This window comes from Stenella coeruleoalba, assembly GCF_951394435.1.
Source record: "Stenella coeruleoalba genome assembly, chromosome: 4".
In the NCBI taxonomy this organism is placed as follows: Eukaryota; Metazoa; Chordata; class Mammalia; order Artiodactyla; family Delphinidae; genus Stenella; species Stenella coeruleoalba.
The window spans coordinates 90531222-90558748 of record NC_137149.1 but is presented as its reverse complement, the minus strand read 5'-3'; the positions used below and the strand labels follow the sequence as shown (position 1 = coordinate 90558748).

General features: G+C 44.5%; 1 long non-coding RNA gene across 1 annotated transcript in view; it reads right to left on the bottom strand.

Annotated features, from left to right (window-relative positions):
* LOC307185335 overlaps nucleotides 1-27527 on the bottom strand; it is a 596100-nt gene that overhangs the window by 539201 nt on the left and 29372 nt on the right. Inside the window, exon 2 of the long non-coding RNA XR_013828014.1 lies at nucleotides 25730-25811. This is a non-coding gene — a long non-coding RNA (uncharacterized lncRNA). The remainder of the gene's footprint in view (nucleotides 1-25729; nucleotides 25812-27527) is intronic.

Below are 27527 nucleotides of genomic sequence, written 5' to 3'. Positions count from 1 at the left end.
ACGGAGTGATGCCCAGGGTCACAGACCTGTCGCAGCTGCTGTTTGTTAGTTCAAGTCCTGCTCTGAGGTGCTCTGTGTCAGCTCTGAGCGACAGGTGAGCTGGGGGTGCTCTGCAATGAGGGCTATGTGCACGGTTCCTGTGTGCCCAGCCCTGCCACGGTACCTGCAAGGGTAGCTCTGTATCCTGGGAGGGGCCTGACCACGAGAGCCCCGTGGGCTGGGGTGGGGGTGGGGTACCTGCCCAGGTGAGCTCCATATTCTGGGATTGGTCTGACCATGAGAGCCCCATGGGCTGCTGGGGACCTGGTAAAGGATGTCAGGACAGTCAGTGAAGCCACCGAGGATATACCTCCAGTTGCTCCTAATTCCTACACCCTGCTGGTCATTCTACCAACCACCAGGACATGGTATTCTGTATTAGTCTTCAATGATGCCTTCTTTTGTATTCCATTAGTCCCAGAGTCACAAGAAATTTTGGCTTGTGAGTGGCAGGACTCAACATACAACTAAAACAATACTTCCGGGCCGTCTGGCCCCAAGGGTGCAAAAATTCCCACACCATCTTTGGGGAAAGCTTAGCTAAAGACCTAAAAGTTCTACCTCTGGAAAAGGAAACCCTCCTTCAATATGCAGACGACATTCTGATCACCAGCCCTACTAAGGAGGCCTCTGAACTACCAAGCCAATAAAGGATAGAAGTTGTCCAAGAAAAAGCTCAAATATCACAGACTGCGGTGACCTGCCTGGGCTTCATTCTCACAGAAGGTCAGAGAAGCCCATCCCAGGAAAGGGAAGAAACCATTTTCAGCCTTACCCCTTTCTAAAACTAGAAGACAGCTTAGGGGTTCCTGGGGAGGCCAGGGTTTGCTGCTTCTGGATCCCTAGCTACAGTCTACTAGCTGGGCCTCTATATGAAACACTGAAAGGAAAAGATGATGATCCTTTTGAATAGAATCCAGAAGTGGCCTTTCAAGAATGGAAAGAGCAGTCAATTCAGACCCTTGCCCTGGAAGTCCCTAATTTAGCTAAACCCTTTGACCTTTACATTCCCGGTGAAAGGTGAATCGCCATTGGAGAATTAGTGCAAAAACTGGGACCACTTGAAATGGAACAATGCAAGAATGCCATCCAGGTAGGATAAACTACGGTCACTAAGGGGCTTGGCCCACTGCCACATCTGGCCAAGATACTGGCGGTATCTAAAAACCTGGAAATCAGCAGCCCAAAAGGCCACCTCCCTCCTAAGGGAAAAGGACCCCACGTGGTGATCCTAACCACCAACCATGCCCTGAAGTTGCAGGGTTCGCTCCGTGGGCACACCGACCTCGAGTGAGGAGGCCCTCCAACTCCAACATCCAGAGAGATAACCGGGGGCAACAGGGCACCATGACGACTCGTGTGAACATCACTTGACCTGGAGTTTCTCTCATAAAACAACAAGAGTGTGTCCCAAAAGAGTAGACTACTGCTTGCAGGACTTACTGCACCCAGAGGGGAGCTAATAATCTTGGCGGGGGAACAGTATACCACACTGTCACCATAGAAAAGCCTACAGACACTGTGATGATGGTGGCCAATAAGACCGGCTGGACTCCTGTTTACTTCAAAAGGCTGTTGACTCAGTAGCCATCATGGTCCTTGATCACCACTGACCCTGGACTGTCTGGGAGTTGAGCGGGCAGGGCTCTGACACCTGGTGCTGTTTGTACGTTAATTCAGGGGCCTAATTGAAGAAAGCGCAGACTACTGGTCAGAGCATCTAGGCTGGCAGAGACGGTCAGCCTAAGGTGGCCGAACAAATGTGGGGCGGGGTGAAACCGGCCCCCACAGCGTCTCTGCACATCTCTTTCCTGGACCCTTAAAGGTCATTAGAATCTATAACACTTCCAATGCTGGTGCTCAGGTGGACGAGCAGGGAAGCAGGGGTCCTGGGGACAATCAACGTCACCGGGAGGCTGCTGGGGAGAAGCTCTGACCCTCGCCCCAGGGTATGAGGGCTCCCAACTCAGCACTCAGCAGTTACAGAAGAAGGGTCTGCACCCTCAGCACTCCAAGAATGAGGAAAGGGACAAAAGGCAGAGGAGGGGTTTGTCCCCAGCAAAGCCCATTAAAAATCCCTGGGAGATAAAAATAGAATCTGGGCAATAAAGTCAAGTCTAACCTTTTTTATCCTTTGTGCTTTGTCTAATTTCACGTGCTCCTAGGGTCCCGCATGCAGAGGTTCCACACCCGGCACTTCAGACCAGATTTCCTAGTGCAGAATGGCTGGGTCGACACCTCAGCTCCTGGGGCCCAGTGCAGACTCCACGATATAGAGCCTGAGCTACAGCCAACCCGGCCCTCGAGAGCTCCGCCGCCTCCCTCCCTCCCACTGACTCTGACAAGATCTCTACACAGCAGCCCAGCCCACAGCCCACGGGGTAGTGCATGCTCTCACCTCTCCATTCTCTGATCAAAATATAAAGTTTCCTTTGCTTGTGAACCAAACTCAGTCTCGATCTGTTGGCCCCAATGACACTGGGCAGGGGGACACTTGTTGGGGTCCACTCTGGAGGATCAGTAACAGAAATTGAGACTATTGTAACCTCAATGAACAGATGTGTGAGCCAAACTGTAGTTAACATAGAACAGTGTATAAGGCTCGGGTAAAATAAGATGTTTTTAACACTTCCATTTGATATTTCCATCACTTTTTATAAGCAAGTTCAGTGAAAAGGTTTGTCTTATTTGTCAGGTCAATATTAGAGAAACGAAGTGATTTCTTTCCAAGGATGTACATCTAATAATCTTGGTTAAACCTTCAATCTTGTTTTAAATGCTTTTCCATTGAAAATGATACCTCTCTTTCAGCTCCCCCATTTCTGAGAAGTATAAAATCTTATAATTTATTATTACCAAAGGGGAAAGGTGGGAGGAGGGATAAATTAACAGTTTGGAATGAACACATACACACTGCTATGTATAAAATAGATCATCAACAAGGAACTACTGTATAGCACAGGGAACTACACTCAACATTTTGCAATAACCTATAAGGGGAAATAATCTGAAAAAGAATAGATATTTTTATTGACATCATCTATCAATGACAGTTAAAGTGTAGCCTAAGGGAAGCTGGTGGTGAGTGCTTCTGACCCTGAAGACTTCAATCATCTAAAGTTTGGACTCTGCCTACTTCCCAAGGCCCTTAATGAACATATGTGTAGCCGTAGCTTAAAAACTTCCCCAGTTTGGGTTTCGGGGAGACACTGATTTTGAAAAAGCCCTGGTGTTCTCCTTACATGAATGGGACTCTTCCTACTGCTAAAACATGTCTGTCACACCCAGAGGATGGTATACCGTCTGATCGGGAAGAGTTTGGAAAAGGCATCTCATCTCCTCATCTCCTGGTGCTCGGGTTCACCCCTCCAGCGTCTTTACTAACAGTCTCCCCACTTGGAGATGTCAGCACTGTCAACATCCTGTTGCGTACAGTTTGGAATTTGTCCAGAGGATGAAGCGGAAGGATGAGGAACAATGAGAGACAAGTCCTAGGTGTTCAGACAGGCACATGTCACTCTAATTTCCAATCAGGAAGACGAATTGACCAAAGGCTAGGGTTGCCCATGGAAACAGTATAGGGCTTGAGGAAATCCCGCTGCTTTGTGGCCAGTTCCCATAAACACGAGTTGAACAATGGAACTCAGGGGCAGTAAAATTCACAAAACTGCAGAGTTGAAAATATCCATCACTGAAAAATGTCTTGAGGAAAGTCAGAGAAAAGGACTTGTAAGCAAGGGAGAATGGCAGGAAAGGGATTTGAGGAGGTAGAAAGGACTCGCCATTAAGCACAAGAAAAGGAGCTGAACATTGCCAACATTGCAGTTGGCCAAAAAAGGTGTATGCGTTCTTTTCTGTATATATTCAAGAAAAGGGCATACACTTTTTTAGCCAACCAAACAGGTGGGCACTGGAAGTCAATACTACAAAAGATATCACTTCGCATCAGTCAGAAGAGCCATCCTCATAAAGCGTAAACAACAGAAATGCAGGACAGGGCAACGAGAAGAGGGAGCCCTGTGAGACTTATAGTGGAAATGTATATTGCCAACGGCCATTCTGGAGAAGTGTATTGTGTTTACTAAAGCATCTAAAAAATGAGCTACAGAGCATAGGGCACTTGCACTCATGGGCGTATATCTTGGGAAAAACAAAAATCGAGAGGACACAGGCACCCCAATGTTTACCCCCTCTCTGTTTAAAAGATCCTCGACTAGGATATAACGTAAATGTCTCTGGAGGGAAAAAATGGATAGAGATGTGGTACTTAGGTAGAGTGGAATATTATTCAGCCTGGAAATCAATGAAATATGGCCAGTTGTAACAACTCCGGAGGAGTTACGTATGATCATTCTAAGTGACAGAATTCAAAAAGAAAAAGACACATATCATAAGATATCACTTAAAGGTGGAATCCAAAATGGCTACACATGAAATAAATTACAAAACAAAAACATAGTCAAATATGTAGAAAACACGCATAAGGCTGCTAAACGGGAAAGGTGGGGAGGGGTGAGGCATCATCCAGGAGGTTGAAATTAGCAAAGATACCATTCCAAATACCAAACTGATAATCAACAAGGCCTACACGGTAGCTAAAAGAACTGCACTCAGCACACTCAAGTCACCGGAAAAGAATATATACGACTGGTAAGAATCTGAAAAAGAATTTATTGATGTCTCTCTGTACGTGAATCAAGTGGATGTACAGCAGCAAGAAACAGAGCTTTGAAAATCAGCTGTAACCAATATAGTAATAAATTGAAAAAAATAAACGACAGAGAGACAGAGAAAACCTCTTACAACTTTTCCTCAGGGACGGTGATGCAACATGGATTGAACACATCTAGACCCACAGCAGGATGAGACATAAGGCTGGAAACTGTTTGCGCTAAGAGAAATGTGAGGTTGGGTGAGGAAATGCACACCCTTTAAAGTAATACTACCTGGTACCCATTCAATGGGTCCCAAATCTGCAGGTTCAAGGGATCTTCCTACAGCTAAAACATGCATGGAAAACCCAGAGGACTGTACACCATGTGATCGGGAGATGTGTCTAAAATGCACCTCATTTATCCTCTCCTGGTGCTCCTGTTCACCATTCCAGCCACGCTACTTAGAATCTCCCCACTTGGAGAATCAGCACATTTAAACTTCTGTTTCACACATTTTGCAAATTGTGAGGAGGATGAACGGGAAGAGGGGGAACCAATGAGAGAAGAGTTGTAGGGGTTTGGACGGGCACATATCACTCTAATTTCCCATTAAGAATAAGAATTAAAGAAAGGCTCAGCCTGCCTCGCCGGAGCCAAAATAGGGCCTGAAGCAATCCTGCGGGTTTGAGGCCAGCTCACAAAAGAGCAACTTAAAAAATGGAGCTCAGGGTCACTGCAATTCACAAACCTGCAGAGTTATAAATGAAAACTAACGTCCAAAAATATGTTGAGGTAAGGCAAAGAAGAGGATCTGAATGCAAGACAGAATTGCAAGAAACAGATTTCAAGAGATAGATTGGACTCGTCTTTAACGCACATGAAAAGCGGCAGAATTTCGACAATGATGCAGTTGGCCCAAAAGGGCGTATGCGTTTTTTCCTGATTATATCCAGGAAAAAACGCATACGCACTTTATGGGCAACGAAGCAAGCAAGCAATGCAAATGTGCACAACAAAGAAGTCTCACTTCCCACCGGTCAAAAGGGCCATCCTAAAAAATTGTAAAAACCAGAAATGCAGGACAGGCCATGGAGAACAGGGAGCCTTTATACGCTGATGGGCAGTGTGTGAACTGCCGAGAGCCACTCTGGAGAAGTGTATGGTGGTTCCTAAATCATCTAAAAAACAGAGCTACAGAGCATAGGACCCTTCCAATCATGGGAGTATATCTAGGGAAGTCTAAAAATCAACAAGACACAAGCACACCACAGTTTAGGGCTACTCTGTTTACAAGAACCTCAACTTCAGTACACCTTAAATATCCCAGGAAAGAGAACAATGGATAAAGAAGATGTGGTACTTATGTACAATGGAATATCTCTTCACCATGAAATCAATGTAATAAGGCTAGTAGAAGGTTAAAGAGTGGATTTAGGTCCGATAATACTACTTGAAATAAGTCAAACAGAAAAAGAAACATATCATAAGATATCACTTATAGAGGGAGGGTAAATATGGCTGCACAAGAAATGAATTACAGAACAGAACAGTGTCTCACATTTAGAAAACACACTTATGTCAGCTTAAGGGGAAAGGAGAGGTGGGGTGATGCATAAAACCAGAGTTTGAAATTAGCACAGATACCGTTCAATAAACCAAATAGGTATTAGACAAGATCTACACCTTGCTCAATGAACAGGCCTCAACACACCCTATACACCGCAGAGAAATATATCTGAGGAATAAGAATCTTAAAACCCATGTATTGATATATCTCCATAAGGGAATCAAGTGTGTGCAGAGCGGCACAAACACAGCAGTGAAAAGGAGCTAAACCCCATTATAGAAATAAATTTTAAAAACAAAACGCTGAAACAATGAAAGAGAGAAAAATTCTTACAAAATTCGCTCAGGGGCTGTGATGCAACCTGGATTGACCACATATAAACCCACAGCTGGATAAGACATAAGGCTGGACACTTGGGGCTGACAGGATTGGTGAGCTTTGGTGAGCAACTGCCGAAAGTTTAATGCAATACTTCATGCTACTCATTCCAAGGGTCCCAACACTCCAGGTTGAAGGGAATCTTCCTACAGCTAAACCATGCTTGGGAAACCCAGCGACTGGTATACCATATGATCGGGAAAGGTTTCTAAAACGCACCTCATTTTTCCTCTCCTGGGGCTCCGGATCGACATTCCAGCCGCTTTACTAACAACATCCCCACATGGAGTCAATGCCTTTAAGTTCTGGTATCGCACAGTCTGCAGTTAGTGCAGCGGATGAATGGGAATAGGGGGAACCAGTGAGAAACTAGCTGTAGCGGTTTCAATGGGCACATGTCACTCTAATATCACATCAGTAAGAAGAATTAACCAAAGGCACAGCAAGGTGCCCCAGAAGAAAAATAGGGCTTCAAGGAATCCTGTGGTTATGGGGCAAGACCACAAAAATAAGAGCTAAAAAATGGAGCTAAGGGCCACTGCAATTCAAAAACCTGCAGAGTTATAAAGGCCAACTATTTTTAAAAAATATATTGAGGTAAGGCTATGAAGAGGCATTGAAAGCAAGGCAGAATGCAGGAAACCGATTTCAGGAGGTAGACTGGAATTGCATTGAAAGCATATGAAGAGAGTGAGAAACTCGACAATGATGCACTTGGCCAAAAAGGGCGTATGTGTTTTTTCCTGAATATATTCAGGAAAAAACGCATACGCACTTTTTGGCCAACCAAGCAAGCTTGCAAAGGAAATCTGCACTACAATGAAGTCTCAATTCCACCTGGTCAAAAGGGCCATCTGAAAAAAGTGTAAAATCCATAAAGGCACGACAGGCCATGGAGAACTGGGAGCCTTCTTATGCTGATGGGCGAGATGTAAATTGCCAACAGACACTTGGGAGAAGTGTATGGTGTTTCCTGAAACATCTAAAAAACAAAGCAACAGAGCCTAGGGCACTTCCACTTATGGTCCTATAGCTTAGGGAAATTAATATCAAAAAGACACAGCAACCCCAAAATTTGGGACGGCTCTTTTTACAGGAATCTCTTCTACGGCACAAGTTAAATATCCCAGAGAGCAAATAGTGGATAAAGAAGTTGCGGTACTTATGTACAACAGAATACCACTCAGCAATGAAATCTATGTCACCAGGCCCGTACCAGCATAATGAGTGGATTGAGGCACGATGATTCTAAGTGAAATAAGTCACACAGAAAAAGAAACTTCATAAGGTATCACTAATACACAGAATGTGAACTTGGCTACACGTGAACTGAATTACAAAACAGAACAGGGTCTCAAGTTTAGAAAACCAACTTATGCCTGCTTAAGGGGGAAGGTGAGTTGGGGTGCTGCATAAAAGCAGAGTTTGAAATTAGCACAGATACCGTTCCATAAGCGAAATATGTAATAGACAAGAGCTACCCCTTGCTCAACGAAATGGATTCAACAATGAGGTATCACCTCACACCTGGTAGAATAGGCATCATTGAAAATCTACAAACAAAAAATGCTGGAAAGGGTGTGGAGAAAAGGAACCCTCTTCCACTATTGTTGGGAATATAAATTGATACAGTCATTATGGAGAACAATATCGAATTTCTTAAGAAACTAACAATAGAATTACCATATGATACAGCAATCCCAGTACTGGACATATACCCAGACAAAACCATAAATCAAAAAGAGTCATTCACCGCAATGTTCATTGCATCACTATTTACAATATCGAGGTAATGGAAGCAACCTAAATGCCCACAGACAGACGAATGCATAAAGCTGTGGTACATATATAAAATGGAATATTACTAAGCCATGAAAAGGAATGAAATTGGGTCATTTGTAGAGACGTCGATGGATCTAGAGACTGTCATACAGAGTGAAGTAAGTCAGAAAGAGAAAAACAAATCTTGTATATTCATGCATATATGTGGAACCTAGAAAAACTGTACAGGTTAACCATTTTGCAAGGCATAAATAGAGCAACAGATGTAGACAACAAACGTATGGACAACAAGGGGGGAAAGCTGTTGGGGGGGTGGTGGTGGGAGGAGTTGAGAGACTGGGATTGGCATGTATACATTTATATGTATAAAATAGATAACCAATAAGAACCTGCTGTATAAAAATATAAAATAAAATTCAAAATTAAAAAGAAGTAAAATTTAAAAAATAAAACAGAAAAAACAATTATTCCCTGCACATACATGTATTTATATGAATAAATTATTTCCATGCTTATATCTGTAAATACAAAAAAGAGGAATAAAATCTACCTTGAACCAAAAACGAAAAAGAGAAAAAAAACACAGAACCCACCAGTTACACAGAGGAAAACCGTATCAGGTCACTTGCTCCAGTTGTAAACAATTCTGAAGTTGGTCAGTGGTGGGGAATCGTCTCCCATTCAGCCAGCAGCCCCCACGCAACAAGCGTCCTCATTGCAAAGCTGGGGCACCGTGCCGAGGCATCTGTGAGTAAACGTGAGCTGAGCCCCAGGCCAGTTGCTGCTGAACTATTCCCACCCGTCCCAGGTAAAACACCTGAATATATACAAGGACTTGAAAGCCTAGAGGAAGGGCCATAGAGCCACACGAGTGACAGCATGCCGGCCGACTTGGTGCCTGCAGGCCAGCCAGGATGGTCCTGGCCCTGGGTGCTCTTCTGGAAGATTTCCATTTCCCTGCCTGAGATACCCGTCCTGTCCCTGCCCCCACTGCTTTTTTCCTTCCTCACCTCTGCCCAGGGAGAAATTCCAGCAGCAGGTATGGGTGACACACCCTCTTCTTTAGCAGGTGGCAGCCTGGCAACTGCTGCAGAAAGTCCAGCAGAGCCCCACTCACACTGGGCCACCCACAAAGCCGTGGCCTCTCACTCCCTCCCACCAGCCCAGCCCCGAGACTGCTGACAGGGCAGAGAAAATGGCGTCAGGCACGGCTGCAGGGGCTCTTGCTGCCTGGAGTGGTATTTATATTGATCTCAACCCAGGCACACCTGGGGAGGGCTGGCCGGCACGGTAAGGCTGCCCAGGTCAGCCAATCATCACCCCTCAGGGGCTCACAGTTGCAGAAAATGGAACTTGCTGAACCGGCCAGGTCCAAGGAACAGGTGTGGGCTCCTGAGAGTCAGGATAGACAAGGGGCTGCAGCTTTGGCTTGTTTTCTAATCATTTTATCTGGCCCATGAGTGGGAGACAACTTCAAGAAAACCCTCTCCTAATGAGAGGAACCCAGGAGTCAGGGAGAGGAGGGGTGGGTGGTGGTTGGAGACAGAGGCCTGGTGCCCCGGGTGCAGTGGAAGTCTCTGGAAGACCAGGTGGAGGGAGGCCTCACGGAGTGATGCCCAGGGTCACAGACCTGTCGCAGCTGCTGTTTGTTAGTTCAAGTCCTGCTCTGAGGTGCTCTGTGTCAGCTCTGAGCGACAGGTGAGCTGGGGGTGCTCTGCAATGAGGGCTATGTGCACGGTTCCTGTGTGCCCAGCCCTGCCACGGTACCTGCAAGGGTAGCTCTGTATCCTGGGAGGGGCCTGACCACGAGAGCCCCGTGGGCTGGGGTGGGGGTGGGGTACCTGCCCAGGTGAGCTCCATATTCTGGGATTGGTCTGACCATGAGAGCCCCATGGGCTGCTGGGGACCTGGTAAAGGATGTCAGGACAGTCAGTGAAGCCACCGAGGATATACCTCCAGTTGCTCCTAATTCCTACACCCTGCTGGTCATTCTACCAACCACCAGGACATGGTATTCTGTATTAGTCTTCAATGATGCCTTCTTTTGTATTCCATTAGTCCCAGAGTCACAAGAAATTTTGGCTTGTGAGTGGCAGGACTCAACATACAACTAAAACAATACTTCCGGGCCGTCTGGCCCCAAGGGTGCAAAAATTCCCACACCATCTTTGGGGAAAGCTTAGCTAAAGACCTAAAAGTTCTACCTCTGGAAAAGGAAACCCTCCTTCAATATGCAGACGACATTCTGATCACCAGCCCTACTAAGGAGGCCTCTGAACTACCAAGCCAATAAAGGATAGAAGTTGTCCAAGAAAAAGCTCAAATATCACAGACTGCGGTGACCTGCCTGGGCTTCATTCTCACAGAAGGTCAGAGAAGCCCATCCCAGGAAAGGGAAGAAACCATTTTCAGCCTTACCCCTTTCTAAAACTAGAAGACAGCTTAGGGGTTCCTGGGGAGGCCAGGGTTTGCTGCTTCTGGATCCCTAGCTACAGTCTACTAGCTGGGCCTCTATATGAAACACTGAAAGGAAAAGATGATGATCCTTTTGAATAGAATCCAGAAGTGGCCTTTCAAGAATGGAAAGAGCAGTCAATTCAGACCCTTGCCCTGGAAGTCCCTAATTTAGCTAAACCCTTTGACCTTTACATTCCCGGTGAAAGGTGAATCGCCATTGGAGAATTAGTGCAAAAACTGGGACCACTTGAAATGGAACAATGCAAGAATGCCATCCAGGTAGGATAAACTACGGTCACTAAGGGGCTTGGCCCACTGCCACATCTGGCCAAGATACTGGCGGTATCTAAAAACCTGGAAATCAGCAGCCCAAAAGGCCACCTCCCTCCTAAGGGAAAAGGACCCCACGTGGTGATCCTAACCACCAACCATGCCCTGAAGTTGCAGGGTTCGCTCCGTGGGCACACCGACCTCGAGTGAGGAGGCCCTCCAACTCCAACATCCAGAGAGATAACCGGGGGCAACAGGGCACCATGACGACTCGTGTGAACATCACTTGACCTGGAGTTTCTCTCATAAAACAACAAGAGTGTGTCCCAAAAGAGTAGACTACTGCTTGCAGGACTTACTGCACCCAGAGGGGAGCTAATAATCTTGGCGGGGGAACAGTATACCACACTGTCACCATAGAAAAGCCTACAGACACTGTGATGATGGTGGCCAATAAGACCGGCTGGACTCCTGTTTACTTCAAAAGGCTGTTGACTCAGTAGCCATCATGGTCCTTGATCACCACTGACCCTGGACTGTCTGGGAGTTGAGCGGGCAGGGCTCTGACACCTGGTGCTGTTTGTACGTTAATTCAGGGGCCTAATTGAAGAAAGCGCAGACTACTGGTCAGAGCATCTAGGCTGGCAGAGACGGTCAGCCTAAGGTGGCCGAACAAATGTGGGGCGGGGTGAAACCGGCCCCCACAGCGTCTCTGCACATCTCTTTCCTGGACCCTTAAAGGTCATTAGAATCTATAACGCTTCCAATGCTGGTGCTCAGGTGGACGAGCAGGGAAGCAGGGGTCCTGGGGACAATCAACGTCACTGGGAGGCTGCTGGGGAGAAGCTCTGACCCTCGCCCCAGGGTATGAGGGCTCCCAACTCAGCACTCAGCAGTTACAGAAGAAGGGTCTGCACCCTCAGCACTCCAAGAATGAGGAAAGGGACAAAAGGCAGAGGAGGGGTTTGTCCCCAGCAAAGCCCATTAAAAATCCCTGGGAGATAAAAATAGAATCTGGGCAATAAAGTCAAGTCTAACCTTTTTTATCCTTTGTGCTTTGTCTAATTTCACGTGCTCCTAGGGTCCCGCATGCAGAGGTTCCACACCCGGCACTTCAGACCAGATTTCCTAGTGCAGAATGGCTGGGTCGACACCTCAGCTCCTGGGGCCCAGTGCAGACTCCACGATATAGAGCCTGAGCTACAGCCAACCCGGCCCTCGAGAGCTCCGCCGCCTCCCTCCCTCCCACTGACTCTGACAAGATCTCTACACAGCAGCCCAGCCCACAGCCCACGGGGTAGTGCATGCTCTCACCTCTCCATTCTCTGATCAAAATATAAAGTTTCCTTTGCTTGTGAACCAAACTCAGTCTCGATCTGTTGGCCCCAATGACACTGGGCAGGGGGACACTTGTTGGGGTCCACTCTGGAGGATCAGTAACAGAAATTGAGACTATTGTAACCTCAATGAACAGATGTGTGAGCCAAACTGTAGTTAACATAGAACAGTGTATAAGGCTCGGGTAAAATAAGATGTTTTTAACACTTCCATTTGATATTTCCATCACTTTTTATAAGCAAGTTCAGTGAAAAGGTTTGTCTTATTTGTCAGGTCAATATTAGAGAAACGAAGTGATTTCTTTCCAAGGATGTACATCTAATAATCTTGGTTAAACCTTCAATCTTGTTTTAAATGCTTTTCCATTGAAAATGATACCTCTCTTTCAGCTCCCCCATTTCTGAGAAGTATAAAATCTTATAATTTATTATTACCAAAGGGGAAAGGTGGGAGGAGGGATAAATTAACAGTTTGGAATGAACACATACACACTGCTATGTATAAAATAGATCATCAACAAGGAACTACTGTATAGCACAGGGAACTACACTCAACATTTTGCAATAACCTATAAGGGGAAATAATCTGAAAAAGAATAGATATTTTTATTGACATCATCTATCAATGACAGTTAAAGTGTAGCCTAAGGGAAGCTGGTGGTGAGTGCTTCTGACCCTGAAGACTTCAATCATCTAAAGTTTGGACTCTGCCTACTTCCCAAGGCCCTTAATGAACATATGTGTAGCCGTAGCTTAAAAACTTCCCCAGTTTGGGTTTCGGGGAGACACTGATTTTGAAAAAGCCCTGGTGTTCTCCTTACATGAATGGGACTCTTCCTACTGCTAAAACATGTCTGTCACACCCAGAGGATGGTATACCGTCTGATCGGGAAGAGTTTGGAAAAGGCATCTCATCTCCTCATCTCCTGGTGCTCGGGTTCACCCCTCCAGCGTCTTTACTAACAGTCTCCCCACTTGGAGATGTCAGCACTGTCAACATCCTGTTGCGTACAGTTTGGAATTTGTCCAGAGGATGAAGCGGAAGGATGAGGAACAATGAGAGACAAGTCCTAGGTGTTCAGACAGGCACATGTCACTCTAATTTCCAATCAGGAAGACGAATTGACCAAAGGCTAGGGTTGCCCATGGAAACAGTATAGGGCTTGAGGAAATCCCGCTGCTTTGTGGCCAGTTCCCATAAACACGAGTTGAACAATGGAACTCAGGGGCAGTAAAATTCACAAAACTGCAGAGTTGAAAATATCCATCACTGAAAAATGTCTTGAGGAAAGTCAGAGAAAAGGACTTGTAAGCAAGGGAGAATGGCAGGAAAGGGATTTGAGGAGGTAGAAAGGACTCGCCATTAAGCACAAGAAAAGGAGCTGAACATTGCCAACATTGCAGTTGGCCAAAAAGGGTGTATGCGTTCTTTTCTGTATATATTCAAGAAAAGGGCATACACTTTTTTAGCCAACCAAACAGGTGGGCACTGGAAGTCAATACTACAAAAGATATCACTTCGCATCAGTCAGAAGAGCCATCCTCATAAAGCGTAAACAACAGAAATGCAGGACAGGGCAACGAGAAGAGGGAGCCCTGTGAGACTTATAGTGGAAATGTATATTGCCAACGGCCATTCTGGAGAAGTGTATTGTGTTTACTAAAGCATCTAAAAAATGAGCTACAGAGCATAGGGCACTTGCACTCATGGGCGTATATCTTGGGAAAAACAAAAATCGAGAGGACACAGGCACCCCAATGTTTACCCCCTCTCTGTTTAAAAGATCCTCGACTAGGATATAACGTAAATGTCTCTGGAGGGAAAAAATGGATAGAGATGTGGTACTTAGGTAGAGTGGAATATTATTCAGCCTGGAAATCAATGAAATATGGCCAGTTGTAACAACTCCGGAGGAGTTACGTATGATCATTCTAAGTGACAGAATTCAAAAAGAAAAAGACACATATCATAAGATATCACTTAAAGGTGGAATCCAAAATGGCTACACATGAAATAAATTACAAAACAAAAACATAGTCAAATATGTAGAAAACACGCATAAGGCTGCTAAACGGGAAAGGTGGGGAGGGGTGAGGCATCATCCAGGAGGTTGAAATTAGCAAAGATACCATTCCAAATACCAAACTGATAATCAACAAGGCCTACACGGTAGCTAAAAGAACTGCACTCAGCACACTCAAGTCACCGGAAAAGAATATATACGACTGGTAAGAATCTGAAAAAGAATTTATTGATGTCTCTCTGTACGTGAATCAAGTGGATGTACAGCAGCAAGAAACAGAGCTTTGAAAATCAGCTGTAACCAATATAGTAATAAATTGAAAAAAATAAACGACAGAGAGACAGAGAAAACCTCTTACAACTTTTCCTCAGGGACGGTGATGCAACATGGATTGAACACATCTAGACCCACAGCAGGATGAGACATAAGGCTGGAAACTGTTTGCGCTAAGAGAAATGTGAGGTTGGGTGAGGAAATGCACACCCTTTAAAGTAATACTACCTGGTACCCATTCAATGGGTCCCAAATCTGCAGGTTCAAGGGATCTTCCTACAGCTAAAACATGCATGGAAAACCCAGAGGACTGTACACCATGTGATCGGGAGATGTGTCTAAAATGCACCTCATTTATCCTCTCCTGGTGCTCCTGTTCACCATTCCAGCCACGCTACTTAGAATCTCCCCACTTGGAGAATCAGCACATTTAAACTTCTGTTTCACACATTTTGCAAATTGTGAGGAGGATGAACGGGAAGAGGGGGAACCAATGAGAGAAGAGTTGTAGGGGTTTGGACGGGCACATATCACTCTAATTTCCCATTAAGAATAAGAATTAAAGAAAGGCTCAGCCTGCCTCGCCGGAGCCAAAATAGGGCCTGAAGCAATCCTGCGGGTTTGAGGCCAGCTCACAAAAGAGCAACTTAAAAAATGGAGCTCAGGGTCACTGCAATTCACAAACCTGCAGAGTTATAAATGAAAACTAACGTCCAAAAATATGTTGAGGTAAGGCAAAGAAGAGGATCTGAATGCAAGACAGAATTGCAAGAAACAGATTTCAAGAGATAGATTGGACTCGTCTTTAACGCACATGAAAAGCGGCAGAATTTCGACAATGATGCAGTTGGCCCAAAAGGGCGTATGCGTTTTTTCCTGATTATATCCAGGAAAAAACGCATACGCACTTTATGGGCAACGAAGCAAGCAAGCAATGCAAATGTGCACAACAAAGAAGTCTCACTTCCCACCGGTCAAAAGGGCCATCCTAAAAAATTGTAAAAACCAGAAATGCAGGACAGGCCATGGAGAACAGGGAGCCTTTATACGCTGATGGGCAGTGTGTGAACTGCCGAGAGCCACTCTGGAGAAGTGTATGGTGGTTCCTAAATCATCTAAAAAACAGAGCTACAGAGCATAGGACCCTTCCAATCATGGGAGTATATCTAGGGAAGTCTAAAAATCAACAAGACACAAGCACACCACAGTTTAGGGCTACTCTGTTTACAAGAACCTCAACTTCAGTACACCTTAAATATCCCAGGAAAGAGAACAATGGATAAAGAAGATGTGGTACTTATGTACAATGGAATATCTCTTCACCATGAAATCAATGTAATAAGGCTAGTAGAAGGATAAAGAGTGGATTTAGGTCCGATAATACTACTTGAAATAAGTCAAACAGAAAAAGAAACATATCATAAGATATCACTTATAGAGGGAGGGTAAATATGGCTGCACAAGAAATGAATTACAGAACAGAACAGTGTCTCACATTTAGAAAACACACTTATGTCAGCTTAAGGGGAAAGGAGAGGTGGGGTGATGCATAAAACCAGAGTTTGAAATTAGCACAGATACCGTTCAATAAACCAAATAGGTATTAGACAAGATCTACACCTTGCTCAATGAACAGGCCTCAACACACCCTATACACCGCAGAGAAATATATCTGAGGAATAAGAATCTTAAAACCCATGTATTGATATATCTCCATAAGGGAATCAAGTGTGTGCAGAGCGGCACAAACACAGCAGTGAAAAGGAGCTAAACCCCATTATAGAAATAAATTTTAAAAACAAAACGCTGAAACAATGAAAGAGAGAAAAATTCTTACAAAATTCGCTCAGGGGCTGTGATGCAACCTGGATTGACCACATATAAACCCACAGCTGGATAAGACATAAGGCTGGACACTTGGGGCTGACAGGATTGGTGAGCTTTGGTGAGCAACTGCCGAAAGTTTAATGCAATACTTCATGCTACTCATTCCAAGGGTCCCAACACTCCAGGTTGAAGGGAATCTTCCTACAGCTAAACCATGCTTGGGAAACCCAGCGACTGGTATACCATATGATCGGGAAAGGTTTCTAAAACGCACCTCATTTTTCCTCTCCTGGGGCTCCGGATCGACATTCCAGCCGCTTTACTAACAACATCCCCACATGGAGTCAATGCCTTTAAGTTCTGGTATCGCACAGTCTGCAGTTAGTGCAGAGGATGAATGGGAATAGGGGGAACCAGTGAGAAACTAGCTGTAGCGGTTTCAATGGGCACATGTCACTCTAATATCACATCAGTAAGAAGAATTAACCAAAGGCACAGCAAGGTGCCCCAGAAGAAAAATAGGGCTCAAGGAATCTTGTGGTTATGGGGCAAGACCACAAAAATAAGAGCTAAAAAATGGAGCTAAGGGCCACTGCAATTCAAAAACATGCAGAGTTATAAAGGCCAACTATTTTTAAAAAATATATTGAGGTAAGGCTATGAAGAGGCATTGAAAGCAAGGCAGAATTGCAGGAAACCGATTTCAGGAGGTAGACTGGAATTGCATTGAAAGCATATGAAGAGAGTCAGAAACTCGACAATGATGCACTTGGCCAAAAGCGGCGTATGCGTTTTTTCCTGAATATATTCAGGAAAAAACGCATACGCCCTTTTTGGCCAACCAAGCAAACTTGCAAAGGAAATCTGCACTACAATGAAGTCTCACTTCCCCCCGGTCAAAAGGGCCATCTGAAAAAAGTGTAAAATCCAGAAAGGCAGTACAGGCCATGGAGAACTGGGAGCCTTCTTATGCTGATGGGCGGGATGTAAATTGCCAACAGACACTTGGGAGAAGTGTATGGTGTTTCCTGAAACATCGAAAAAACAAAGCAACAGAGCCTAGGGCACTTCCACTTATGGTCCTATAGCTTAGGAAAATTAAAATCAAAAAGACACAGCCAACCCAAAGTTTGGAACGGCTCTGTTTACAAGAACCTTGTTTACAGTACAAGTTCAACATCGCAGAAAGTGAAAAATGGATAAAGAAGTTGTGGTATTTACTTACAAAGCAATATCACTCAGCAATGAAATCTGTGTCATCAGGCCCTTAGCAGCACAATGAGTGGATTCAGGTATGATGATTCTACCTGAAATAAGTCACACAGAAAAAGAAACATCATAAGATATCACTAATACACGGAATGTAAACTTGGCTACACAGGAACTGAATTTCAGAACAGAACAGGGTCTCAAATTTAGAAAACCAACTTATGCTTGCTTAAGGGGAAAGGTGAGTTGGGGTGCTGCATAAAACCAGAGATTGAAATGAGCACAGATAAAGTTCCTTAAGCCAAATATGGAATAGACAAGAGCTACTCCTTGCTCAACGAAATGGACTCAACACCGCATATTAAACGCCTAAGAATGTACCTGACTAGTAAGTATCTTAAAACCTATGGATTGCTATGTCTCCGAAAGAGAATCAAGCATGTGTACAGGGGCATAAACACAGCAGTGATAGGATTGGAGAGGTTCGGTGAGCAAATGAAGACCCTTTGAAGTCATATTGCATGGTACCCATTCCACGGGTTTCAACTACCCAGGTTTAAGGTATTCTTCCTTCAGCTAAAACATGCATGTGGAACCCAGAGTATGATCAACCATGTGATCGGGAGACGTGTTCAAATATGTCTCAGTTTTCGTACCCTGGTACTCGGGTGCAACATTCCAGACGCTTTACTAACACTCTCCCGACTTGGAGAGTCAGCCCCTTTAACCTCCTGTTTGGCCCAGTTTGCAATTTCTGCGGAAGATGAACAGGAATAGCGAGAACCAATGAGAGACTAGCTGGAGGTGTCTGGATGGGCAAATTTAACTCTCATTTCCCACCAGGAAGAGGAATTAACCAAAGGCTCAGCGTGCCGTGCCAGAACCAGATTAGGGCCTGAAGCCATCCTGCGGTGTTGCGGCCAGGTCACAAGAAAGCGAGTTGAAGAAAGGAGCTCAGGGGCACTGTAATTCACAAACCTGCAGAGTTATAAATGACAGCTATCGTCCAAAAATAGACTGAAGTAAGGCTGCCAAGAGGACTTGAAAGCGGGGCAGAATTGCAGGAAACCGATTTCAGGAGGTAGACTGGAATTGCATTGAAAGCATAGGAAAAGAGGCAGAACGTCCACAATGATGCACTTGGCCAAAAAGGGCGTATGCGTTTTTTCCTGAATATATTCAGGAAAAAACGCATACGCCCTTTTTGGCCAACCAAGCAAGCTTGCAAAGGAAATCTGCACTACAATGAAGTCTCACTTCCCCCCGGTCAAAAGGGCCATCTGAAAAAAGTGTAAAATCCAGAAAGGCAGGACAGGCCATGGAGAACTGGGAGCCTTGTTATGCTGATGGGCGGGATGTAAATTGCCAACAACCACTCGGGAGAAGTGTATGGTGTTTCCTGAAATATCTAAAAAACAAAGCAACAGAGCCTAGGGCACTTCCACTTATGGTCCTATAGCTTAGGGAAATTAAAATCAAAAAGACACAGCCACCCCAAAGTTTGGAACGGCTCTGTTTACAAGAACCTCGTTTACAGTACAAGTTCAACATCGCAGAAAGTGAAAAATGGATAAAGAAGTTGTGGTATTCACTTACAAAGCAATATCACTCAGCAATGAAATCTGTGTCATCCGGCCCTTAGCAGCACAATGAGTGGATTCAGGTATGATGATTCTAACTGAAATAAGTCACACAGAAAAAGAAACATCATAAGATATCAGTAATACACGGAATGGAAACTTGACTACACAGGAACTGAATTACAGAACAGAACAGGGTCTCAAATTTAGAAAACCAACTTATGCTTGCTTAAGGGTAAAGGTGAGTTGGGGTGCTGCATAAAACCAGAGATTGAAATGAGCACAGATAAAGTTCCTTAAGCCAAATATGGAATAGACAAGAGCTACTCCTTGCTCAACGAAATGGACTCAACACCGCATATTAAACGCCTAAGAATGTACCTGACTAGTAAGTATCTTAAAACCTATGGATTGCTATGTCTCCGAAAGAGAATCAAGCATGTGTACAGGGGCATAAACGCAGCAGTGATAGGATTGGAGAGGTTCGGTGAGCAAATGAAGACCCTTTGAAGTCATATTGCATGGTACCCATTCCACGGGTTTCAACTACCCAGGTTTAAGGTATTCTTCCTTCAGCTAAAACATGCATGTGGAACCTAGAGTATGATCAACCATGTGATCGGGAGACGTGTTCAAATATGTCTCAGTTTTCGTACCCTGGTACTCGGGTGCAACATTCCAGACGCTTTACTAACACTCTCCTGACTTGGACAGTCAGTCCCTTTTACCTCCTGTTTGGCCCAGTTTGCAATTTCTGCGGAAGATGAACAGGAATAGCGAGAACCAATGAGACACTAGCTGGAGGTGTCTGGACGGGCAAATTTAACTCTCATTTCTCACCAGGAAGAGAAATTAACCAAAGGCTCAGCGTGCCGTGCCAGAACCAGTTTAGGGCCTGAAGCCATCCTGCGGTGTTGTGGCCAGCTCACAAGAAAGCGAGTTGAAGAAAGGAGCTCAGGGGCACTGTAATTCACAAACCTGCAGAGTTATAAATGACAGCTATCGTCCAAAAATATACTGAAGTAAGGCTGCCAAGAGGACTTGAAAGCGGGGCAGAATTGCAGGAAACCGATTTTAGGAGGTAGACTGAAATTGCATTGAAAGCATAGGAAAAGAGGCAGAACGTCCACAATGATGCACTTGGCCAAAAAGGGCGTATGCGTTTTTTCCTGAATATATTCAGGAAAAAACGCATACGCCCTTTTTGGCCAACCAAGCAAACTTACAAAGGAAATCTGCACTACAATGAAGTCTCACTTCCCCCGGTCAAAAGGGCCATCTGAAAAAAGTGTAAAATCCAGAAAGGGAGGACAGGCCATGGAGAACTGGGAGCCTTGTTATGCTGATGGGCAGGATGTAAATTGCCAACAACCACTGGGGAGAAGTGTATGGTGATTTCCTGAAACATCTAAAAAACAAAGCAACAGAGCCTAGGGCACTTCCACTTATGGTCCTATAGCTTAGGGAAATTATAATCAAAAACACACAGCCACCCCAAAGTTTGGGACGCCTCTGTTTACAAGAACCTCGTTTACCGTACAAGTTCAATATCACAGAAAGTGAAAAATGGATAAAGAAGTTGTGGTATTTACTTACAAAGCAATATCACTCAGCAATGAAATCTGTGTCATCAGGCCCTTAGCAGCACAATGAGTGGATTCAGGTATGATGATTCTAACTGAAATAAGTCACACAGAAAAAGAAACATCATAAGATATCAGTAATACACGGAATGGAAACTTGGCTACACAGGAACTGAATTAGAGAACAGAACAGGGTCTCAAATTTAGAAAAACAACTTATGCTTGCTTAAGGGTAAAGGTGAGTTGGGGTGCTGCATAAAACCAGAGATTGAAATGAGCACAGATAAATTTCCTTAAGCCAAATATGGAATAGACAAGAGCTACTCCTTGCTCAACGAAATGGACTCAACACCGCATATTAAACGCCTAAGAATGTACCTGACTTGTAAGTATCTTAAAACCTATGGATTGCTATGTCTCCGAAAGAGAATCAAGCATGTGTACAGGGGCATAAACGCAGCAGTGATAGGATTGGAGAGGTTCGGTGAGCAAATGAAGACCCTTTGAAGTCATATTGCATGGTACACATTACACGGGTCTCAACTCTCCAGGTTTAAGGTATTCTTCCTTCTGCTAAAACATGCATGTGGAACCCAGAGTATGATCAACCATGTGATCGGGAGACGTGTTCAAATATGTCTCAGTTTTCGTACCCTGGTACTCGGGTGCAACATTCCAGACGCTTTACTAACACTCTCCCGACTTGGAGAGTCAGCCCCTTTAACCTCCTGTTTGGCCCAGTTTGCAATTTCTGCGGAAGATGAACAGGAATAGCGAGAACCAATGAGAGACTAGCTGGAGGTGTCTGGATGGGCAAATTTAACTCTCATTTCCCACCAGGAAGAGGAATTAACCAAAGGCTCAGCGTGCCGTGCCAGAACCAGATTAGGGCCTGAAGCCATCCTGCGGTGTTGCGGCCAGGTCACAAGAAAGCGAGTTGAAGAAAGGAGCTCAGGGGCACTGTAATTCACAAACCTGCAGAGTTATAAATGACAGCTATCGTCCAAAAATAGACTGAAGTAAGGCTGCCAAGAGGACTTGAAAGCGGGGCAGAATTGCAGGAAACCGATTTCAGGAGGTAGACTGGAATTGCATTGAAAGCATAGGAAAAGAGGCAGAACGTCCACAATGATGCACTTGGCCAAAAAGGGCGTATGCGTTTTTTCCTGAATATATTCAGGAAAAAACGCATACGCCCTTTTTGGCCAACCAAGCAAGCTTGCAAAGGAAATCTGCACTACAATGAAGTCTCACTTCCCCCCGGTCAAAAGGGCCATCTGAAAAAAGTGTAAAATCCAGAAAGGCAGGACAGGCCATGGAGAACTGGGAGCCTTGTTATGCTGATGGGCGGGATGTAAATTGCCAACAACCACTCGGGAGAAGTGTATGGTGTTTCCTGAAATATCTAAAAAACAAAGCAACAGAGCCTAGGGCACTTCCACTTATGGTCCTATAGCTTAGGGAAATTAAAATCAAAAAGACACAGCCACCCCAAAGTTTGGAACGGCTCTGTTTACAAGAACCTCGTTTACAGTACAAGTTCAACATCGCAGAAAGTGAAAAATGGATAAAGAAGTTGTGGTATTCACTTACAAAGCAATATCACTCAGCAATGAAATCTGTGTCATCCGGCCCTTAGCAGCACAATGAGTGGATTCAGGTATGATGATTCTAACTGAAATAAGTCACACAGAAAAAGAAACATCATAAGATATCAGTAATACACGGAATGGAAACTTGACTACACAGGAACTGAATTACAGAACAGAACAGGGTCTCAAATTTAGAAAACCAACTTATGCTTGCTTAAGGGTAAAGGTGAGTTGGGGTGCTGCATAAAACCAGAGATTGAAATGAGCACAGATAAAGTTCCTTAAGCCAAATATGGAATAGACAAGAGCTACTCCTTGCTCAACGAAATGGACTCAACACCGCATATTAAACGCCTAAGAATGTACCTGACTAGTAAGTATCTTAAAACCTATGGATTGCTATGTCTCCGAAAGAGAATCAAGCATGTGTACAGGGGCATAAACGCAGCAGTGATAGGATTGGAGAGGTTCGGTGAGCAAATGAAGACCCTTTGAAGTCATATTGCATGGTACCCATTCCACGGGTTTCAACTACCCAGGTTTAAGGTATTCTTCCTTCAGCTAAAACATGCATGTGGAACCTAGAGTATGATCAACCATGTGATCGGGAGACGTGTTCAAATATGTCTCAGTTTTCGTACCCTGGTACTCGGGTGCAACATTCCAGACGCTTTACTAACACTCTCCTGACTTGGACAGTCAGTCCCTTTTACCTCCTGTTTGGCCCAGTTTGCAATTTCTGCGGAAGATGAACAGGAATAGCGAGAACCAATGAGACACTAGCTGGAGGTGTCTGGACGGGCAAATTTAACTCTCATTTCTCACCAGGAAGAGAAATTAACCAAAGGCTCAGCGTGCCGTGCCAGAACCAGTTTAGGGCCTGAAGCCATCCTGCGGTGTTGTGGCCAGCTCACAAGAAAGCGAGTTGAAGAAAGGAGCTCAGGGGCACTGTAATTCACAAACCTGCAGAGTTATAAATGACAGCTATCGTCCAAAAATATACTGAAGTAAGGCTGCCAAGAGGACTTGAAAGCGGGGCAGAATTGCAGGAAACCGATTTTAGGAGGTAGACTGAAATTGCATTGAAAGCATAGGAAAAGAGGCAGAACGTCCACAATGATGCACTTGGCCAAAAAGGGCGTATGCGTTTTTTCCTGAATATATTCAGGAAAAAACGCATACGCCCTTTTTGGCCAACCAAGCAAACTTACAAAGGAAATCTGCACTACAATGAAGTCTCACTTCCCCCGGTCAAAAGGGCCATCTGAAAAAAGTGTAAAATCCAGAAAGGGAGGACAGGCCATGGAGAACTGGGAGCCTTGTTATGCTGATGGGCAGGATGTAAATTGCCAACAACCACTGGGGAGAAGTGTATGGTGATTTCCTGAAACATCTAAAAAACAAAGCAACAGAGCCTAGGGCACTTCCACTTATGGTCCTATAGCTTAGGGAAATTATAATCAAAAACACACAGCCACCCCAAAGTTTGGGACGCCTCTGTTTACAAGAACCTCGTTTACCGTACAAGTTCAATATCACAGAAAGTGAAAAATGGATAAAGAAGTTGTGGTATTTACTTACAAAGCAATATCACTCAGCAATGAAATCTGTGTCATCAGGCCCTTAGCAGCACAATGAGTGGATTCAGGTATGATGATTCTAACTGAAATAAGTCACACAGAAAAAGAAACATCATAAGATATCAGTAATACACGGAATGGAAACTTGGCTACACAGGAACTGAATTAGAGAACAGAACAGGGTCTCAAATTTAGAAAAACAACTTATGCTTGCTTAAGGGTAAAGGTGAGTTGGGGTGCTGCATAAAACCAGAGATTGAAATGAGCACAGATAAATTTCCTTAAGCCAAATATGGAATAGACAAGAGCTACTCCTTGCTCAACGAAATGGACTCAACACCGCATATTAAACGCCTAAGAATGTACCTGACTTGTAAGTATCTTAAAACCTATGGATTGCTATGTCTCCGAAAGAGAATCAAGCATGTGTACAGGGGCATAAACGCAGCAGTGATAGGATTGGAGAGGTTCGGTGAGCAAATGAAGACCCTTTGAAGTCATATTGCATGGTACACATTACACGGGTCTCAACTCTCCAGGTTTAAGGTATTCTTCCTTCTGCTAAAACATGCATGTGGAACCCAGAGTATGATCAACCATGTGATCGGGAGACGTGTTCAAATATGTCTCAGTTTTCGTACCCTGGTACTCGGGTGCAACATTCCAGACGCTTTACTAACACTCTCCCGACTTGGAGAGTCAGTCCCTTTTACCTCCTGTTTGGCCCAGTTTGCAATTTCTGCGGAAGATGAACAGGAATAGCGAGAACCAATGAGAGGCTAGCTGGAGGTGTCTGGACGGGCAAATTTAACTCTCATTTCCCACCAGGAAGAGGAAATAACCAAAGGCTCAGTGTGCCGTGCCAGAACCAGATTAGGGCCTAAAGCCATCCTGCGGTGTTGCGGCCAGCTCAAAAGAAAGCGAGTTGAAGAAAGGAGCTCAGGGGCACTGTAATTCACAAACCTGCAGAGTTATAAATGACAGCTATCGTCCAAAAATAGACTGAAGTAAGGCTGCCAAGAGGACTTGAAAGCGGGGCAGAATTGCAGGAAACCGATTTCAGGAGGTAGACTGGAATTGCATTGAAAGCATAGGAAAAGAGGCAGAACGTCCACAATGATGCACTTGGCCAAAAAGGGCGTATGCGTTTTTTCCTGAATATATTCAGGAAAAAACGCATACGCCCTTTTTGGCCAACCAAGCAAACTTGCAAAGGAAATCTGCACTACAATGAAGTCTCACTTAACCCAGTCAAAAGGGCCATCTGAAAAAAGTGTAAAATCCAGAAAGGCAGGACAGGCCATGGAGAACTGGGAGCCTTGTTATGCTGATGGGCGGGATGTAAATTGCCAACAGACACTCGGGAGAAGTGTATGGTGTTTCCTGAAACATCTAAAAAACAAAGCAACAGAGCCTAGTGCACTGCCACTTATAGTCCTATAGCTTAGTGAAATTAAAATAAAAAAGACACAGCCACCCCAAAGTTTGGGACGCCTCTGTTTACAAGAACCTCGTTTACCGTACAAGTTCAACATCGCAGAAAGTGAAAAATGGATAAAGAAGTTGTGGTATTTACTTAAAAAGCAATATCACTCAGCAATGAAATCTATGTCATCAGGCCCTTAGCAGCACAATGAGTGGATTCAGGTATGATGATTCTAACTGAAATAAGTCACACAGAAAAAGAAACATCATAAGATATCAGTAATACACGGAATGGAAACTTGGCTACACAGGAACTGAATTCCAAAACAGAACAGGGTCTCAAATTTAGAAAACCAACTTATGCTTGCTTAAGGGTAAAGGTGAGTTGGGGTGCTGCATAAAACCAGAGATTGAAATGAGCACAGATAAAGTTCCTTAAGCCAAATATGGAATAGACAAGAGCTACTCCTTGCTCAACGAAATGGACTCAATACTGCATATTAAACGCCTAAGAATGTACCTGACTAGTAAGTATCTTAAAACCTATGGATTGCTATGTCTCCGAAAGAGAATCAAGCATGTGTACAGGGGCATAAACGCAGCAGTGATAGGATTGGAGAGGTTCGTGAGCAAATGAAGACCCTTTGAAGTCATATTGCATGGTACCCATTCCACGGGTTTCAAATACCCAGGTTTAAGGTATTCTTCCTTCAGCTAAAACATGCATGTGGAACCTAGAGTATGATCAACCTTGTGATCTGGAGACGTGTTCAAATATGTCTCAGTTTTCCTCCCCTGGTACTCGGGTGCAACATTCCTGACGCTTTACTAACACTCTCCCGACTTGGAGAGTCAGTCCCTTTAACCTCCTGTTTGCCCCAGTTTGCAATTTCTGCAGAAGATGAACAGGAATAGCGAGAACCAATGAGAGGCTAGCTGGAGGTGTCTGGACGGGCAAATTTAACTCTCATTTCCCACCAGGAAGAGGAATTAACCAAAGACTCAGCATGCCGTGCCGGAACCAGATTAGGGCCTGAAGCCATCCTGCGGTGTTGCGGCCAGCTCACAAGAAAGCGAGTTGAAGAAAGGAGCTCAGGGGCACTGTAATTCACAAACCTGCAGAGTTATAAATGACAGCTATCGTCCAAAAATAGACTGAAGTAAGGCTGCCAAGAGGACTTGAAAGCGGGGCAGAATTGCAGGAAAGCGATTTCAGGAGGTAGACTGGAATTGCATTGAAAGCATAGGAAAAGAGGCAGAACGTCCACAATGATGCACTTGGCCAAAAAGGGCGTATGCGTTTTTTCCTGAATATATTCAGGAAAAAACGCATACGCCCTTTTTGGCCAACCAAGCAAGCTTGCAAAGGAAATCTGCACTACAATGAAGTCTCACTTCCCCCCGGTCAAAAGGGCCATCTGAAAACAGTGTAAAATCCAGAAAGGCAGGACAGGCCATGGAGAACTGGGAGCCTTGTTATGCTGAAGGGCGGGATGTAAATTGCCAACAACCACTCGGGAGAAGTGTATGGTGTTTCCTGAAACATCTAAAAAACAAAGCAACAGAGCCTAGGGCACTTCCACTTATGGTCCTATAGCTTAGGGAATTTAAAATCAAAAAGACACAGCCACCCCAAAGTTTGGAACGGCTCTGTTTACAAGAACCTCGTTTACAGTACAAGTTCAACATCGCAGAAAGTGAAAAATGGATAAAAAAGTTGTGGTATTTACTTACAAAACAATATCACTCAGCAATGAAATCTGTGTCATCAGGCCCTTAGCAGCACAATGAGTGGATTCAGGTATGATAATTCTAACTGAAATAAGTCACACAGAAAAAGAAACATCATAAGGTATCAGTAATACACAGAATGTAAACTTGGCTACACAGTAACTGAATTACAGAACAGAACAGGGTCTCAAATTTAGAAAACCAACTTATGCTTGCTT